This window comes from Mytilus galloprovincialis, chromosome 13 (assembly GCF_965363235.1).
Source record: "Mytilus galloprovincialis chromosome 13, xbMytGall1.hap1.1, whole genome shotgun sequence".
In the NCBI taxonomy this organism is placed as follows: Eukaryota; Metazoa; Mollusca; class Bivalvia; order Mytilida; family Mytilidae; genus Mytilus; species Mytilus galloprovincialis.
The window spans coordinates 27446655-27467072 of NC_134850.1; the positions used below are offsets into that span (position 1 = coordinate 27446655).

At 32.3% G+C, this 20418-nt stretch overlaps 1 long non-coding RNA gene across 1 annotated transcript; it reads right to left on the minus strand.

Moving 5' to 3' along the window:
* Positions 1 to 2639: 2639 nt before the first annotated feature.
* LOC143057114 (uncharacterized) lies at positions 2640 to 9590 on the minus strand. Its single transcript, XR_012972638.1, has 2 exons — positions 8874 to 9590; positions 2640 to 3771 (listed from the first exon to the last, which is right to left on the minus strand). It is a non-coding gene; the product is annotated as an uncharacterized LOC143057114 (long non-coding RNA).
* Positions 9591 to 20418: the final 10828 nt, after the last annotated feature.

Here is a 20418-nt window from a genome sequence, read left to right on the forward strand (position 1 = left end):
CGGAAGGTACCAAGACCTTGTTGATAAATATTCCGTATCAACTTCACAAATAATACACGATGGTCTTGATGCATAGATTCTGCGTACTGATGTTGTTTATCATCTTAACAACGTGTTTATGGTTCTTTCATTTGTCTTTGTTCTATTATTAATATTACTTTAACTGTTGAATAGTTTTATGTGATATCCGTTTGACGTGGCTCGGTACTTGTATATCTCTTCAATGTGTTTGTATTGTCTTTCAATTTTTGGTGTAGTGCTTTGTATATGCGACTTATATTTATTCTTACATACTTTTGATTTTTTAACCCTATATGCTAACATTGCCTATGTAAATTTTAAAATTGTTTGCATGCACATTAAACGACAAATTTATGTGACGTATAAAATTTTCTGACGTTAGACACACAAATCAATGAATGTGTTTGTAGATAGATGTTTTTGTGTTCTGTTAAATTGTCCCTTTTAAAATTGTCATACGATGATGACTGATGTACCCATATTTTGACTATTTATTTATTGTGTCTGTTTAGTTAACGCAAGATGTAAATATAACGGAATTTGATGAGACTGTCATCAAAGTGAGAGGGTTAGCGCTATAAAACCAGGTTTTATCCACCATTTTCTACATTTGAAAATGCCTGTACCAAGTCAGGAATATGACAGTTCTTGTCCATTCGTTTTTTATGCTTTTTGTTATTTGAAATTGCCATGTGATTATGAACTCTCTAAATTGATTTTCCTCTTATAAGTTCAGTATTTTTTTTATTTTACTTTTTGCTATACTGCCTGAAACGTTTTGATTTTTTGTTGTAGTATGGAGCATTTTTTTCAGTCTGTCGTATACAATTATGAAGGATATGGAGTAAACGTACACGAAACAATATTAATATCAATACATGGTAAAACCCAAATATGGAACGTTTTTATTATTGTCCTTCATCTTCAAGTCAATGCCGTGTCGTCATAACGTCAGAAAAATGTTATTGATGTCCTGCTCATTTTTTTAAAATTTGTATTATTGTTTTGTCATAAATCATCATACGAATACGTGGCAAAAAGCGCATTCAAGTCATTATGACCTTCAAATAGAAATGACCTCTGAATGGAACTTGATATTCTGAAACAGTGTAATGTATACCAATTAGTAGGCGTATAGCCTGGATGTATTAATGGCAAACACAATCCGGTCATTACAGTTAAATTATATTTTATTTTATATTAATGATAGTTTAAAGGAAATGAACATTGTAATAAAATGAACGTGCTTAAATCAAATTAAAAAGCTAAAAATAAAGTCTAATTGCAATGATAAACGAAATATATACGAGTCAATGTAGAAATTAGAATAAATTATAAGGGTAGATAAGATATTAGTCAAAAATTTAATTTTGGATGTAACACGTCTTCTGATAGGCTCTTTACTTTGAACATGAAAATACGGAATTTGGCGGGATTAAACATGTTTGTAGGCTCCAAACCATCCCCTTAATCAAACAGTACATCAAAGCTCCAAAATACACAAGTGCAACTACAAACAGTACAACAAATCTCCATGATACACTATTGCAACCACAAACAGTACACCAAAGATACGTAGTCTAATAATGCAACCACACACATAGCACTAAAGCTCCATAATAATCTAGTTTCACCACAAACAGTATACCAAAGCTTCATAATACACAAGTGCAACTACAAACAGTATACAAAATCTCCATGAAACACTTTTGCAACCACAAACAGTACATCAAAAATCCGTATTCCAATAATACAACCACACACAGAGCATTTTAGCTCCATAATTATTAAACATTAGTTTCACCACAAACAGTATACCAAGACTTCATAAAACACAAGTGCAACTACAAATAGTACACAAAATCTTCTTATTCTACTAATGCAACAACAAACAGTACACCAAATCTCCATAATAAACTATTTTCACCACAAACAGTACAAAAGCTCCATAACGCACTGATACATCACAAATAGTAAACTAATGCAAGCTCAAACAGTACACAAAAGCTCCAAGATACACAAGTGCAACCACATAGAGGTAACAAACGCTCTAGTTTCCATAACACACTAGTGGAATCAAAAAAAGGTTCACCAAGGGGAAATAAACATTGAAACAAATATTGAAACAAATAATTATTATACTAAGTCAAATTTTAGGCGGATGCAAAAGGACTTTTTTCAAACTATCTTCAAAGTTACCCAATTTTTAGAAGAACAAAAACATGGAACGTATATTAGGTGAAAGAAATTAATCGATTTGTCAGAAGCCAATTACATGGTCATCTTTAAACTTTGCGTTAGGTCCACAATAGAATCGAATTACTAATGAATTAAAAAATTCGTTGAAATTATAACAGAATGGTTAAAGAATCTTTGTCTTATATAAATATGATAATGGGTAAAAATCGAACAACATTCATATATCGCAGAAAATATAATGCAGATCCGTAGAAACTCATGTAACAATCTCAAACCATAGATGTAATACATCTATGCTCAAACCCATATCATATTATGGACCGTCTTAGTGCCGGACCATAGTAATCTGTAATTTGATAATCTTAGTCCAAAAATTGAAAATTAAAATTAAAAATATTACATACAAAAATATAGATTAGTTTAGTTTAAACATTTTATTGTTCAAAATTGACAAATGGATTAGATATCTTTAGACAAATGTTATCAATAAAGATTGAAAATTGTAATTACTATACATAATAATATCAATACTGTTAAACTAAGCATACGTCAGAAAGTTATCTCCAACCAGTTTTTCTGTTACAATATATAAAGAAGAAGCGAGTATTGATTGAAAGAATAAACAACTTTCTAGTTCGATGCAATTCCGTCAAAATTTTTGGTTTGAGTGAACATTATTCGTGCGTTTAGGGGCATCGTCACTTCCGTTCCCATGTTGAGCGAGTGGTTGGAAAATTATGATACTGTATTATTGACAATCAGCACTGCTGTCACTTGGGAATTGTAATTAAGTGCCTACAGAAAAACATTATTTTTAGTTTATCCTGCACAATGAACATCACTAAGACGCTTGATGAACGTTAATATTGCAGGGATACAGGCGATTCCCTCTATCTGGTTAATGACGTCATAAAGGCGCGAATAATTTTTCTGGTGGAGAACAAACTCGAAAGTGAACTATTGTAGGTTAATAAATAGCACTGTCAACACAAATTAAGCATTATGTTACGTCAAAATACATCCATCCTTCACGTTATATAACTATTAAATATATATAAATTTGAAAAAAAATATCTTTGTTAACAACTATTATATAATTACAGAAGTTAATTGCACATGGTTAAAATTATGATATATCTAAATTTTTTTTTTTAAATTTTGCATTAAAAAACTACGTAATCTGCAATATTGATATACAAGAATCCAAGCCTCCGCCTACAGTAACAGAACCGCTTGTCTTTATGTATATGGTGTCGCTTAGGGATAATTTTTCAAGAATTGTTATCGAATACGTGTCAGCGCTTGTAGTAAAATGAATATCTGCAACAGCAACGCTGTTTTTATACAGTCGTGGGTATCCACCTCCGTTCGCTCCATTCTTTATGTAAGCTGATATAAGATAAATTCCTTGTGATTTACAAGAAAACTTTCCAGTGGTTCCAATTTCTGCTACATCATTGTGTGTAATAGAATTGCTCATATGAATAGTCGGGAACAATATAATAGAACTAGAGGAATAAGTCTTTCCGGATGCACAAACTGTTACTGCCACTGAAATGAAACCAGTATAAGTAAACATAATCAAATAACCGCATACATATGCTGTTTAATGCAATAGAATAAGTTGCTTAATTTTACATGTTTTATAACATTGTTTTCAACTTAAAGCTATCTTTACCCTGTTGAAAAATGAGGGTGGAAATTCGGCCTAGTTCATAGTAAGGTGTTTTCAACTCAGACGTTCATTTAAGAATTGATTGCTTCTTTTTGTAACTTAATTGGGTGTAAAAGCGTTGACCGAAGTACAATTTGTATGAAGCGCGGAATCGCTTCATTCTAAAAATGTGCACACGATCAACGCTTTTTCAACCATATGAAGTTACAAAAAGAAGCATTTAATACTTATAACTAACATTTTTAAGCTAGGATCATTAAAACACGATTTTTATCAAGTTTTTATTTAATTTACCTGTGCACTTTATTGTGGAACTTCGTGTCATCGTGAATGATAAATTTTATGTGTAAGTTTGATTAAGGAATAACGTGAGAGATTGCGCTGTAGCCAATCTGAATAACGTTTTGAAATGAAACATACATCTAACATAAATGAAATTATAATTTTACTAAGATTGTCATTTTATTGCTGAAGGTTGGTAACAAGGTATTCCGTTTTCCTCCATAAATATAAACTATCAGACATAATATAACAAAGACTGCACAATTGCATTTCACACTCAATCAATTATAATTAATGTATATAAAGCAAATGGCAAATTAAACATAACATTATATTTTTCATCATTAATATGAGATATTCACAACCTGTTTGCTTTTTAATTATAAAAATATGTTAAATGAGGGTTACTTTGTTTTGTAGCGTTAAAATCAGTTTAATACATTTTCAAATGTAACTTACTAACATTACTACCTTATCATCGGTTACGCGGCGTGTATTTGTTTCGATTTCTTAAATGCAGACAAGAACAACCTTGTAGATTATTGCAGATTTAAATAAGATAATTTGGGCTACAATACCAATAAAAGATATATATGAATAAGATGAAATCCTATAGAAAGATAATATTTCAGAACAACAAATTAAAAGACCGTCGTTTGTGCTGATCATTTCTTAAGTACAATACATTTTCGGAAACTAACCAATACCTAAGTAGCATTTAAAAAGAGACTATATAAAGATGCACAATGATCTTGACATTTACATTATCCGTTTATTCAAGATTTTTTTTTATTACTGATTGTACGTTCATTAGAATAGAATTGTCAGACTGTAAATTATCATAATAAAAGTAAAAGTAAACAAAAGACTTAACATGATCGTAGAAAGCATTTTATTAAGCAAATTTACTTAAAACGGGAGAATAACTGACGATGCCGATATATTAGCTTGTACAGATGTCCCTACATGTAGGCATAGAGAAGTGTGTAGTGAGTGCCATGTGGTATTCAGTTATAAGTCGACGCACTTATAACTTTTTCTAAAAAAGTTCATCGGAAGATACCCAGAACTTGTTGATAAATATTCCGTATCAACTTCACAAATAATACAAGATGGTCTTTAAGTATAGATTTTGCGTACTGACGTTTGTTATCATCTTAATTACGTATTATAGTATTCTTTTATACATGTATGTCTTTTTAAATATTCATTTGAAGTGACTCTGTGGTTATGTAAAACCACATACTTTGAACGGCAAAATTATTTCATTTATTGATATTACTTTTACTTAAGGATCTTGACATGCTATGAATGACAAAACTATTTTATTCAATAAGACTACTTTTTTCTGTTTAGTCTGTTTTTTATGATATACATTTGACGTGAAACTGTACTTATGTATCCCGTCATACTTTCAACCACACCATTGTTTTATTTATTATTATTACTTTTACTGTTAAATCTGGTTTTTGTTATATCTACTTTACGTGAGTCTGCATTTATGTATGCCGTCATACGACAAAATTATTTTTATGTCTACCTGTGCGAATTTCAAACGCGCAATTTTACACCAGTAATGAAAACCTTCTATCATTTATGGGTAGACTTTACATAGATAAATTCAGCCGTATTTGACGTGAAACTGTACTTATGTATCCCGTCATACTTTGAACCACACCATTATAAAATTATTTATTATTTTTACTGTAAGTCTGTTTTTTTGTTATATCTACTTTACGTGAGGTTGCATTTATGTATGCCGTCATACGACAAAATTATTTTTATGTTTACCTGTGCGAATTTCAAACGCGCAATTTTACACCAGTAATGAAAACCTTCTTTCATTTATGGGTAGACTTTACATAGATAAATTCAACCGTATAGGAAAAGCAAAATGAGAATGTTGAATTTGATGTATGCCTTTTTGTGCTACTTTGTTACATTTGTTGTTTATGTAGTGATATTAAGATGATAACACAATATTGACTGTTGTACCCCTATTTTTGACATTTTTACTCTTTGAGTATGTTTGTTTTGTTCATGCATCGTTGACAATGTAATCATGGAATTTGATGCGACTGTCATACAAGTGAGAGGTTTAGCTAGCTATAAAACCAGGTTCAATCCACCATTTTCTACATTAGAAAATGCCTGTACCAAGTCAGGAATATGACAGTTGTTATCCATTCGTTTGATGTGCTTGGACTTTTTATTTTGCCTTTTGATTTTTGATTTTCCTTTTTGAATTTTCCTCGGAGTTCAGTATTTTTGTGTTTTTTACTTTTTTCTCAATTAAGAATTCTTTGCTATTGATTTGTTTTTGAACAACTTCATATTTGTTTTATAACGTAAAACCTGGGACAGTACTATACCTACTGATATTTTGTGTCTCATATGAAATTGGGACAACAAACGTTTGTCGTATGCAATTCATATTCATGATCGTTATGGTAGTAATTAAGTCTTTTTGAAAAATAAAATAAAGCAATATTTCAATTTGATGTCCTTATCATGCTTATGGCATTGGCGTAGAACCACTAATTAGACATCGACCTGAATTACATACAAATAACGTAGTTCTTATTTTAAAAGAAAAACTTCCTAATATAAGGTACGCACAGCTGTATATTTGTCAAAAAGTTAAATATTTTGGTAATTGTTACATTTAATTTAAATGAAAGCTTACATACTTGGGATCACTGTAGAACCATATTTAAAAGTTTCTCTTTAATAACAAAATATATAAACCTCAAATATAAGAACCCCTGTGATATTATATGCAATTAAAAGTACGTTGAATGTTTCAACACAAGTCAGGATAACATATAGTTTTGACATTGAATGACTGTTACATTATTTGAACTTAAGACAAAACAGATATAAATCCTTTAGATTGTAGAATTTAACAATGACAACAATTTGCTAACCAACCATAAGTGATTTTTATTCCTTGTCCTATGTCAATTTACGTTATGTCTGAACAATGTAATACTGTGCAAAAATTTTGTGAATTATTGTGATTCAGTAGAGTATTATCTATTATTAAGAATTCTAAAACACTAATAAAATTAACGGTACCAATTTTCTTGCACCAGATGCGCATTTCGACAATACATGTCTCTTCAGTGATGCTCGTTGCCAAAATAATTGAAATCCAAAGCTTATATAAAAGATGAAGAGCTATCATCAAAAAGGTCCAAAAAGTATAGCCAAATCCGTGAAAGAAATCAGAGCTTTGCATGAGGGAGATACATTCCTTAATTTCTAATAATTTCTAATGTTTTGTAACAGCAAATTTTAATAACACAAAAGATCCGTATTGTCATGCCAGTACCGAAGTACTGACCATTGGGCTGGTGATACCCTCGGGGACTAATCATCCACCCAGTGGTAGTAATAAAATTAACGGTACCAATTTTCTTGCACTAAGTGACTCACTGTAAAAAAATGTACTCCGTCTCCAAAGAAGTAGGTTCAGTAAGACCCCTTTTTGGCCCAAAAAATAGAGCAATTTTACAAAATTGTGAAAATGTAATCTTTTAGCTATTTATTGGAAAGAAGAATGCTTCTGCTACATTAATAATTACTGTTTTTGACAATATAATGCACACATATTGGGCAATATAGCATCATAAAGTCATGCTAAATAACCGAAATCTTAACAATTTCAGCATTTTAGTTAAATTTAGACGGTTTCCGTCTTAAAATCAAGTGGCCACATTCGTGTTCATTCATAATATTGAGATGTAAGTTGTATTTGATGATAATACATAACATATATAAAGGTTGAGGATGTACACGGATGCGGTCACTTTCATTTTTGACAAAAACCAACTGAAAAGTGACGTTTTTTTGCATATTTGATAGATTTTTCATTTTTAAGCTTGAATTGGAGCGTTTGTAATGACTAAATTAGTTAAAATCTTTCACATAAACAAATTGAATGAATTACCGGACCTATTCCTTTTGTTTCTAAGCCTTGTGTATCAGTTTCATAACATTTAGATGAGGGTTACTTAGTTATGAGTGCGGAAACAAGTATTTGAAGGACGGACGAAAATACATACGAAAAGATAGACGGACCGTCGGAAGGACGGCCAAGGGTTTTTACTTACATTTAATGCTAAAAACTATAACATGACAGAAATGTTAAATGCCATACCAGAAAAAAATGAACGTAGAAGAAGCACAGACAATTAATTGTGTTATATATCATGCATTGGATTCGAATGAGAGCAAATTGTGCCTTTTTTTTCTAAACTTCACATCAACGTTTAACTGAAATGCAATATTTTTTTTGTTCGTCTCGCATATTAAAAGAAAACTTGGATAGAGATTTGTTTTACTGCGCCCCATTTTTGGAAGTGGTTATAAAATTAAGATTTGGTATGATTGCCTATAAGACAACTCTCCCCAAGAGATCAAATTACACAGAAATCATCAACTAAAGGTCACCGTATGCCTTACAAAATTAGCAAGCCATACTGTATAGACATCTATTAAAGGCCCCGAAATGACAATGTAAAACAATTCAAACGAGAAAAAAACGGCCTAAATAATGTTACAGTACAAAATAATGAACGGAAAAAAATATGTTATATTAGAAAAAAAGACAACCACTGACTTATATGCTTCTGACTTAGGGTAGTCACGTACAGAATGTGGCAGGGTTAAATATAATATAAAAACCTAATACCTGGATTTATTTGCCTGCCTACATTCATACTCGTATTGTTTTCCTGGTCAGTTTTTAAGTTAAGAACAGACTCTTTAAAACGTTCATTTGTCGCATTTTGTCTAGAAGCTAGTGAATACAGCTCATTTTGCAGGTCACGTGTTGCATTTGTAAGTGTCTGTTCTGTTGTGTCAGCTTTTTGGAGAAGAGCTAGAAAATCCTGTTTTCTGGCAATTACATCTGTTATCACAGAGTTCAATTTATTTTCATTCGCCTGTAATGCTTTTTCCAAAAGCTTTGTTTCGTTATGGATATTCATAATACTTTGTCGATCCGCGAATCCGGTCAAAGCACTTTCTATTTGTTGTGTATAATCTCTAAGAGTAGAATGGTTTTGTTTAAGATCGTCAAATTTCAGTTGAAGTAAATCATACTTATTTTGGAGATTATTATATTTGGTTTCCAGTAATATAAGAGAACTTGCGTGATTTCCTAAAGTATGATTAAAGTTCAGTTCAATGTGATAATTTTGTGTCGCACCCTGTTGTGTGGCAAGAAGCTCGTTTTGCAACTGGGAAAATTTCTTCTCGAGTTTAATCCGAGACTGCTTCTCATCTCCTAGTACTTTTAATATCAAATTCAATTGCTCTTCCAGTGCCGATGACGCGGTGTTTGTTGGCACTGGTGTTCTGTCGTCCAGTAAGAACCCATGGCATTGATTGCATATTATTAGTAATACAAAAAGTAACGACAAAATCATTTTATCGACTTTCATCGCTAACGATCATGCTTTGAATGATTTTAAATGAGTTAATAGAGTTTATCTGAAATGATAGAATCGAATTTGATTGGTATATAAGAACACGTGTCACCAAGATAACCTTATTTTTGTATCATTGATTCATCGCACTACTTCCTGTTTTTTTTAATATCTCTTTTGTACTCTTACCGACAAAGTTATCTTATTTTGTTATCAACTACGTCTATGTAAAGAACAAAGTTCAATGATGACAGGATGGACATTTACGCATCAACAATGTTTAATATTGTTCTACATTAGGACAAAAAAAGTAGTTATATGCTTGTTTAATGCACAACTTAATTGGATCAACGAAATTTAAGGGAACCATAGTACTTATAAAAAAGTGACTGATTGATTGATTGATTGGTGGTTGCTTTACTCAACCTTAGCGCAAAAAGGCTATTTTCATCAAATCAAGATAAAAAGCCGAGGACGGACTATGTGGTATGGGCTTTGCTCTTCATTGAAGGCCGTGCGGTGACCTATAGTTGTTAATTTCTGTTTAATTTGGTCTCTTGTTAAGAGTTGTCTCATTGGCAATCATGCCACATCTTCTTTTTTTATATAGAACAATTTAATGTCATGCAGAATTTTTCAATTTGTGAGCGTAAAAATTTAAAAGATAACATTATGTTATAGAAAAACCAGTACACTTAAATTATTAATTTGTTGTGTTAATGAACATGTATATATATTTATACATATATAAAAATGATTGTTTTTTGCTTGAACAAGGTCCTTATGAGTGTAAATTCAATACGCAATTCTTCTATCAATGAGTAAAACTACAAAGTGTTGTAGATATTATACAGTGGAGATCACTTCTAACCTCTCATTAAATCTGTCAGGAGAACTGTTTTAGAACAGTACGTAGAACTGTCAGCCTGACACCTTTTAGTCAGTTCTAGGTTAGAACTGTTCTAGCTAGAACTGATTTGGTCAGTTCTACCTAGAACTGATTTGGACAGTTCTACCTAGAACTGATCCTGACAGTTCTACCCTAGAACAGTTTTAGACAGTTCTAGCTAGAACTGACCAAATATTTGGTCAGTTCTACTTCTAGAACAGTTCTACGGTTAAAATTGATTTCTAATTCTACGGCTAGAATTGATTTTTATAAATTCTACGGCCAGAATTGATTTATAAGTTCTACGGCTAAAATTGATTTATAAATTCTACGGCTAGAATTGATTTATTACTATACTATATATAAAAATATTAATTTTCGCGAACCATTTAGGTCACGGAAATTCCAAAATATGGCATCAGTAAGGAGAGTTGTGCAAATAATGTGAATACACAGAACCCCCATCCAAATTATCTTTAGCTAAAAGTATTCATCATTTTCTATTTTATATGTACTAACAACATTCCATTTTTCTATAATTTCGATTAAAAAATTCCAAAATCTGAGTTAAAAAAAGTCAAATGCCCAAAATAAACATTGTCTGATTGGTTGAAGTACTGTGGCGTCAATGATAAGCATAGCAAGCCTCGATGTAAAGCACACGCTTCACATGAATAAGGAGAGTTTTACAAATAATGTGAATACACAGATCCTCCATCCTATTTATATTTTGCTGAAAATGTTGCAATGTTCATCATTTCTGTTTTGATTCTGCTAACAACATTCCATTTTTTCTTTAATTCCGATTTATATATGTGGAACCCGCAATAAAAATAGATGGCCTCAATGATTTAAACGCAACGCAAAAAATTCCGTTGACCCTGAATTCAACGGATCGATAATAGCATCATCACCATCAACAAAATGTTTACCGTTATCTTTGTGAAATTTCAGTTATATAGTTCTTTAATTAGAGAAATTTTGGTAAGTATTACTTATTAATGTTAAGGTTCTACTGATGTGCTCCTCTAGACCTTTTTGACGGTCCGTTTTATCCCATTTATCTCAATATTATCTCCGATGACAGTATAATGTCAACCCGACCTATTCGTGTCAAAAGTGAAAATCGCATCGATTTATTGAACTAATTTCTTCTTAAACTGTGCATGCATTATTTCTGTATTATATGATAACCAATCACATTCACGTTGCATGTTTGCATGAAAATGGTCATGTATTAGTGAATTGTAAGGGCGATGCAACTTGATCACGTGACATTATTATTTGTAAACAAATTTTAAACATGCTCCCCGCGTAACACGTGTCTGAATTATCCTTTCAAAGTGTTATGAATCTTTCAATCACTATTTTATGAAATATTTCCAGGTTTGCATATCAGTAGTCAAAGTGAATTAAACGTAGTTCTTAGTTGTGTTTTTTTTATATAGAATTAGAAGGTAAATCTACATAAGGGGGTCTCATTGGGGGGGGGGGGGGGGGTGTTCTGATCCCAGATCCCACTTACTGTTTTGTCAGATTCCCATATCCCGCTTACACTATGTACATGAGCAATTTTCATTTTTTTGTCATTTCCGGGGTCCTGCAGAACCCCATTTCCCGTTTTCACGACAGACCTCATTTCCCGTTTTCATGACACAATAATTTGACTTTCACGTTTCACGCTTGCGAAAAATTGTCAATATTGGTCACGCTTAGACCCAATGAGAACCACACACTAGTCAGTATTTAACTTCACCCAAAAAGATGACTCAACTTCCCTCTATATTTAAAACCTGCATACTAATTTAAATAGCATTTGCTCCCCTTGAACACTATTTGGCCCCTTCCGTGTCATTTCCCTTTAAATTTGCTGAAAAGTCATACTTTAAGTCCATTTACAGTAACGGCTAATATTTGATTTTACCATCTTAATTTCAATTTTCATATTGAACACATTTGACCATTCAATATGAGTTCCCATGTATTTTTGTCATATATGAAGGAGGTTTTAGGTCATGTTTTCCTAAACACCTTATTGCTATTTGTCTGTCTGGATTGTTAAAACCACAAAATCAAATATTGATGAATATGCAAGTTTTCAACAATCCCGGAACATTAACAAAGATGTGTGTGAGAGGGTGAAAATTACCCTTCTGATGTACTGATATTTTTAGCACCCCAAGTGAGAATCTAACTCAGGACTTTCAGCACTGTAGCCATCGGTCTTAACCACAAGATCACGAACTCACATTTGATGAACTAATTTCTTCTATATTAACTGTACGTGCATAAATTCTGTATTATTTGATAACCAATCACATTCACGTTGCATGTTTGCATGATAATGGGTTCTGTATGAGTGAACTGTAGTGTAATGCAAAATTAATGCAAATTGTGACGTCAGTGCGCCTTCACGTGACATAATTATTTGTAACCAAACCGGCTTCTCATGTAATGTAACGGTTTATTTCGTCCTCTGTGATATTTTATCCTGAGGATAATTTGTCCCGGTAATTTTTTTCCAGGCATGGTATTTCATTTCACAGGTTGATTTTTCCCAGAGGAGTGAAAATCTATCAGATTTCTGTGTTATGCGGATAGTATGTACGGGTATATATTTGCCGTATTATATTTCACAGAACCGTGTGAAAAAGAGTCCCATTAACTACTATGTAAGTTACTCTCAATCAATATATACCTGACTATAATTATAAAATGTTTACAAAGGTAAGCAACTGTCTAGGGCCAGGTAAGGGAGGGGAAAAATTAGTATTAGTACTATTTCGCAGAACGATAAACAGATGCATAGACAGACCAAGGGGGTGGGGGAAATTTAGCTTATGACATATATGTAAGAAATCATTGAAGCTTGATGGGAGTGGGCAACCCTCTGGTCCATCAGAGCCCCCACACCTTTTTGAAAAGTTCTGGATCTGCCACTGAGATTTGCAGGTTTTCTTAGTAAAGATACCTTAAAATATCACATATTTCATATTTTGCCGTGTCAAAATGACCTAAATTTTAAGGACAGTATATAGACCCAAAAATGGTATATCACATTCTACCCATCAAGATTTTAGCAGGAAAGACTGCCATTGGAGTTTTTAACCATTGTGACTTTTTAATTTGATCTACTCCACTAATTAAAGTCGTTGAAGTAGAATATTTAATGTAGGTTTGTCCACATTTTGGTATATATTAATACATGTTTAGAAATAATGTTGAGCCTGTTCCTAGATGCCTGTTATAGACTTCAATATTTATTGTTTATTGAAAATAAATGGAATCAATTCTTTCAGAAAAGTTTAATTCTATGGAAATGTATCCCCCCTTTTATAAGTTGAAAAGGCTACATAGAGGTCAATATACAGTCTCCAACAGAAAACCAAAAAAGGAAAAATAAAGTGAATTTTGGAGAATTATTAAATGTACATGCATTTGAAATATTTAAGATATATTGTTTCAATTTTTTTAGTTCTAGGTTCCACATAACTACCATTTTAGAAAACGATTTCAATGCTAAGTCTATTAGAGGGATATTTGATTTTCATTGGTTGTAAATATGGAATCTTATTCAGTGGCAAAGGAAATAGACACTGACAAGTCTTAGATAACATTTTATATAGTTTTGAATTTTTCTTCGTCAGTTGACTAAAATTAGATGGAGGTGTGTTCTAATTTCCAACAGAGGAGCAATCAACCTATATCAATATGTGCATGAAGCAAATTGATAGTTGCTAGATACTGAATGATTATATCCACAATAAAGGTTTAACCTCTGCATATATACTTAAAACAAGATAAAAAAAGTCATGTCTTTTTCAGGACTTCTGAATCCAATCATGTAGTATGGAATGTTATTGAGATATGGTTTGGGTGGATGGATGGTCATGAAGGACCTGTAGTACAAAGTATATCACTGGATTTAGCTCTTTGTCTAAGTGTATTATTAAAGTACTTTGCTTTGAGCTCAGTTCATTGTTATGCAATTCATTCTTTGTGAAATTAAGATTTGACAGACAACTCTAATGGACAAGGATTTGTCAAAGTAGTATCATCTCTATGTACAATGTAAGTATTCAGGAGATAAAAGCATTCTATTTTGATTTGAACCATACATTTTATAAAAAAAAGTGGGAACAAATTTACCTGACAATGCTACTCCCACTACTAGCAATATGATGCTAGGTTGTTTTAATACATCTGTATTGCCTGCTGATGACTCGGCCCTGAGTGTAAACGGTCCTTCAATTAGGAGGGAAAAAAATTATAAGGCCTATCCAGTCTAAGGGAGCTACCATTTGATTTTTATGGGGGGAGCTAGGATGAAATTTGAAAAAAAGGCAGGACAGGATTTTGAGTAAATAAAAAAGGCAGGATGAGTAACTTGGCAAAAAAAAAAAAGGCAGGATGACAATTGCTGTAAAAAAGTCAGGATAAGCTAAGAAAAAAAGAGGCAGGACCGAATAGACTGAAAAATAAAAAGGCAGGACAGAGATTACAACTAAAAAAAAAGGCAGGACAAAATTTTTCATCCTAGCCCCCCCCCCCCCCCATAAAAATCAAATGGTAGCTCCCTAATCGATTTCTAAAACTATACTTCATTGCACATGTTCAATATTTTTATACAACCACAAAAAATTTGGGGTCGTAAATTGGTATCCTGTCCGAAAGATGGTTTCTGGATAATAACTTTATTATAAGTCAACAGAAATCAACAAAATTATAACACAACGTTTATAACCACAAAAGGAAGCTTGGGATTGATTTTGGGGGTTATGGTCCCTAAGGTTTAGGAATAAGGGGTACAAAGGTGCCCAAAACAAGCTTTAATCTAGTGTCGGTTTAAAAAGTTGTGTATAAGTATTTCAATTGTTCTGAAATTGTACCACAATGTTTAATACCATAAGTAGAAGGTTCGGATATATTGTGTGGGTTATGGGGCAAACAGTCTAATAATTACGGACCAAAAACAAACATTTTTGTAAATTCAAGACCCTTAATTGGAGTTTGTCCAGAATGGTTCTTGAATTACCTAATACCAATGCTTTATGGAATCTTCTTTGAAAATTGGAGTTATCTTTCTTTGTTCAGTCAACTTAAATCAATTATACAATATACAATGCAATATTCACTTTATTACCAACTGATAAATTAAAGCAGTCATTAATAACCATTCAGTGATTGCAAGCACTTTCTAGGGTATGCCCTTTTACAAATGGAAAAATTATACATTTTGTTAGTTTCTGATCTCTTAACTGAAGTTTGTCTCCTCTAAATGTTTCTCATTTCAGAAATTAAAAAGAAAATTTCTTTAGATATTTTTGTTTGAAAGGATTAATATTCAGCAGCATAGTGAATTGCTCCTAACACAAAAGCAAAACAAATATTTAAGTTCATTAGACCACATTCATTCTGTGTCAGAAACCTAAGCTGTGTCATCTATTTAATCACAATTCAAACTCAGAGCTGTTTCCAGCTTGAATGTTGTGTCAATACTAGCCCCAACTGTTCAGGCTTCGACCTCTGCAGTCGTATAAAGCTGGGCTCTGCGGAGCATCTGGTCCATTCATTTGTTTATTTTTCAATTTGTGTGAATTAACATAGTTACAGTAAATGCTAATTACTGCACTTTCATACCACAACAAATATTGTATTGGTACATGTATCACTCAAATGTGTATCCATATAACAAAAAAAAATGAAAAGGAATAATTTTGCATTACCTTTTGAATACTATGACTTTTTAGATATGTAGACATATTAAGACTCATTAGTAGATGTTGATAATATTGGCTTAAAATGCTTGAAATTCTATCAGATTACTTTTGGAGCAGTTATGAGTTTTGAAATTAGAAAGATCATATCATATGCAACAAGTGTAGTAAGTTTCAAGTTGATTGGAATTCAGCTTCATCAAAAACTACTTTGACCAAAAACTTTAACCTGAAACTCCCACTTCCATTTTCTATGTTCAATGGACCGTGAAATTGGGGTCAAAAGTCTAATTTGGCTTTAAAATTAGAAAGATCATATCATAATGAACATGTGTACTAAGTTTCGAGTTGATTGGACTTCAGCTTCATCAAAAACTACCTTGACCAAAAACTTTAACCTAAAGCGGGACAAACGAACGAACGGACCCACAGACCAGAAAACATAATGCCTATCTACTATTGTAGGTGGGGGCATAAAAAATTTAATAAATAACACTCATAATGCTCAGATTGGTTGTCATCGTGCAACATAGTTAATAACACCATATAGAAAAAACATAGAACTCATTTTGTCATAAGACACTGTCAAACATCCATACATACTATCCACACTCATCTGTGTCCACACTTGTAAGTTTTAAGAAATCTTTGTCTAAATATAAAGGCTTCGGCAAAATATCGATTAATATTATATAGTTTTGCTGTTTTGCCGGTTTTATTTCAGATTTATAATCGGCAAGAGAACATGTTTAATCCCGCCATATTCTGCATGTATGTGCCTGTCCCAAGTCAGGAACCCGTAATTCAGTGATTTTCTTTTGTTGATGTGTTATATAAATTATTTGTTTTTCTTTCATTTTTTTGTACATAAATTAGGCAGTTAGTATTATGTGGGGGGGGGGGGGCATTATTATTTGAATTGTTTTACATTGGTTATTCCGGGAGTCAGGATGGCTCGTTATCACATAACAAAATTATCTGACCTCATTAACCAAATGTAATATATCTGTTTACGAGTAGTTTTCATACCTCGGACAGACCTGTTTAACAAATATCTTTTAACCGCATCAATCTAAACTGACATTATTTGCTCTTTCTTTCTGCAAATCTATATAGCTGCACAGTACTTCAGTTTTAATTTTAGGTCAAGAGGGACTGCAATATACAAGTTACAGCAATATTGGAAAACAATTTTGTTCGCATCAATATATGGTGCCAGCATGCAGGGGCAGATCCAGCCATTTTAAAGGGGGGCGGGGTTCCAACAATGAGTAAAGGGGGGTTCCAACTATATGCTCCCATTGAAATGCATTGATCGTCAAAAAAAAGGGGGTTCCAATTCCTGGACCCCCCCCTTTGATCCGCCAATGAGCATATCCTCTTTTTATTCAATATTTCAAAATATGGAATCATAAACAAATATCAGTAGTTTTCATACTTCAGACTGAGTCATGAAATAAAATCTTTTGACCGCGTCAACCAAAACTTACCATATTTGTGTTTTTTTTTTTTTTATGTAAATCTAAATAGCTGCACAGTAATTCAGTTATAATTTTAGGTCAAGAGGGACTGTAGTATATAAATAACTGCAATATTGGAAATCAATGACCACAATTTTTTCTCTCGCATCAATTGAGGGTGCCAGCATTTCCTATTTTTAATCAAAATATCGCATCAGAAACAAATATCAGTAGTTTTCATACCTCAGACTGACTCATGTAACAAAATTATTTGTCTGCATCAATCAAAACTGACCATAATTGACAGCATCACGCAAAACTGACCATATTTGACCACATCAACCAAAACTGACAATATTTGCTCTTTTTTATGTAACTCTTATAGTCGCATAGTAAATCTGTAATATTTTTATGTGAGGATGGAGTGTATAATCATGATAATACAAATGATCTATATTATAGGGTTATTGCATGAGTATTGGGGAATATTGTTCCGAGTAGAATTTTATATTGCACGAGCTTATATTTTTATAGCAGGATGGATTGTTTAATATAAATGAAAGCAATATTGGAAAACAAAATAATGCTCGCATCAGTTTATAGTGCCAGCATGTCCTCTTTTTAATCAAAATTTTGAATCGTAAACTAATTTCAGTAGTTTTGATATCTCAGACTGACTCATAGATATATAACAAAATTATTTGTCCGCATCACCCAAAACCATGAAAACTGACCATATTTATAGCTTACTTTGCGGTATGGGCTTTGCTCATTGTTGAAGGCCGTACGGTGACCTATAGTTGTTAATGTCTGTGTCATTTTGGTCTTTTGTGGATAGTTGTATTGGCAATCATACCATATCTTCTTTTTTATATTTGACAGCATCAACCAAAACTGACCATATTTACACTTTATAATGTAAATCTTAATATATATATATATATATATAGAGTAAATCACTTATAGTTACATATCACGATGGATTGTATAATTCAAATGACAGCAATATTGTAACACATTGGCTACAAAAAAATTTCCACATCAATTTAGAGTACCAGCAATTTTCTGCAAGTCCTCTTTTTATTCAAAATATTGAATTGTAAACAAATTTCAGTAGTTTCGATATACATGTATCAGACCGAGTCGTTTTAACAAAATTATTTGACCACATCAACCAAAACTGAACTTATTTACACTTATCATGTAAATATATATGGCCTCAGTCATTGTAAACCAATAATATTTTTATGTCAGGACGGATCATATGATAAAAATGACACCAACTTTGGAACACAATACACCTTATCGCTAATCCTGGCTGACCCGGCCTCTTGAACTTTTGAAGCATACAACAATCACTTTTCCATTGTGGCGTCAGATATTTTGTTTTATAACGTCAAAATTTTACGGGAACCTGTGTGATATCCAGTAATGGCAGACTAATAGCGACAAGGTGTATTTATACCATATCTAAAAATTTAGCGCGCCGTTATTTGCTCTCTGTATGCATAATAATGAACCGTCACTAAAGTGACTTTTGAAGTTTGTATAGTTTGTGATGGTTGTGTTTTTTAAAACAAAACTATTTAACGGCATCATCCAACACTCACATGACTGATTCATATACTTTGTTTTAAAATAAAAAGTACATGTATGGGAAGTTCTCTTCTTGGAATAGTATACTGTTAATATAATTTGAAGAAGGCAAAGAAAAATGCATGATTTATTTTGTAGCCGAACGTCCAGGGGCAAATGTTTCATTCATGTTCAGATCGAGTATATTTTTCTGACGTTCCAGACTCCCAGATATCATTTATAATCGTGGATAAGTCTGGCTAAATTGACGAGATGGTGCAAATGTACATAGTTTTTTTTACGTTAAACAACACCTTTTTTCATTAATATCCCATAATTCATCCACTGTACAATTTTCGTTTGAACATTTGTCAAAACAGAATCTTAAATAGTCCGAGATTACTCTGACATCCAACGGCTGTTTTGCCAGACAAGCTGGGGCCGTGAATCATGAAATCTTAAATCATGAAAATTTAAAAAAAAGTGTTGAAAAATATCGACCTCAATTATATCTAAAAATGACACACGAATGTACATTTGCTTACATATTTGAATTGTCTAGTTGAAAAAAAAACTTGTATGCAAATTTTTGTTAAAAAGAAACCGTGGGATAAAACTGTAACGTATTCCCTTATTATATGACTATAATTTTTCTGTTTTCTCATTGGCTAAAAGCATAGGAAATCCTCTTTGATAAAACATTATATTCACCGCGTCAAAAATCACGAGAGGTTAATATAAGATTTGGAACAGCGTCCGTGTACCTAAATATAGAAACGGGGAATTCTTGTTAGCTATTTAAGGGATGTATAAATAAAATGGTTTTTAATTGGACGACCGAATAAATATCAACCAATCAGCGCTCTCGACATAAAATCGTTTCGATCTAACAGACGACAGTTACATGTTTCCGGCAACAAAGTATGGCTGGAGCAGCAGAAGTAGCTACTGAAAAACGCTTTCCATCGTTAAATAATGAGGAAATTAAGAAGATTTTGATAGAAAAGGATTCTAAAAATACTCGCCGATCAACAGATTCTAGCGTGAGGACATTTAAATCTTATTTAAGAGAGAAAAATCTACCTGAAGATTTCGAGAATTTGCCAAACATTGAATTGGACAGTGAAATGATACAATATTCTTCTAGTTTTAATTATGCAGAATT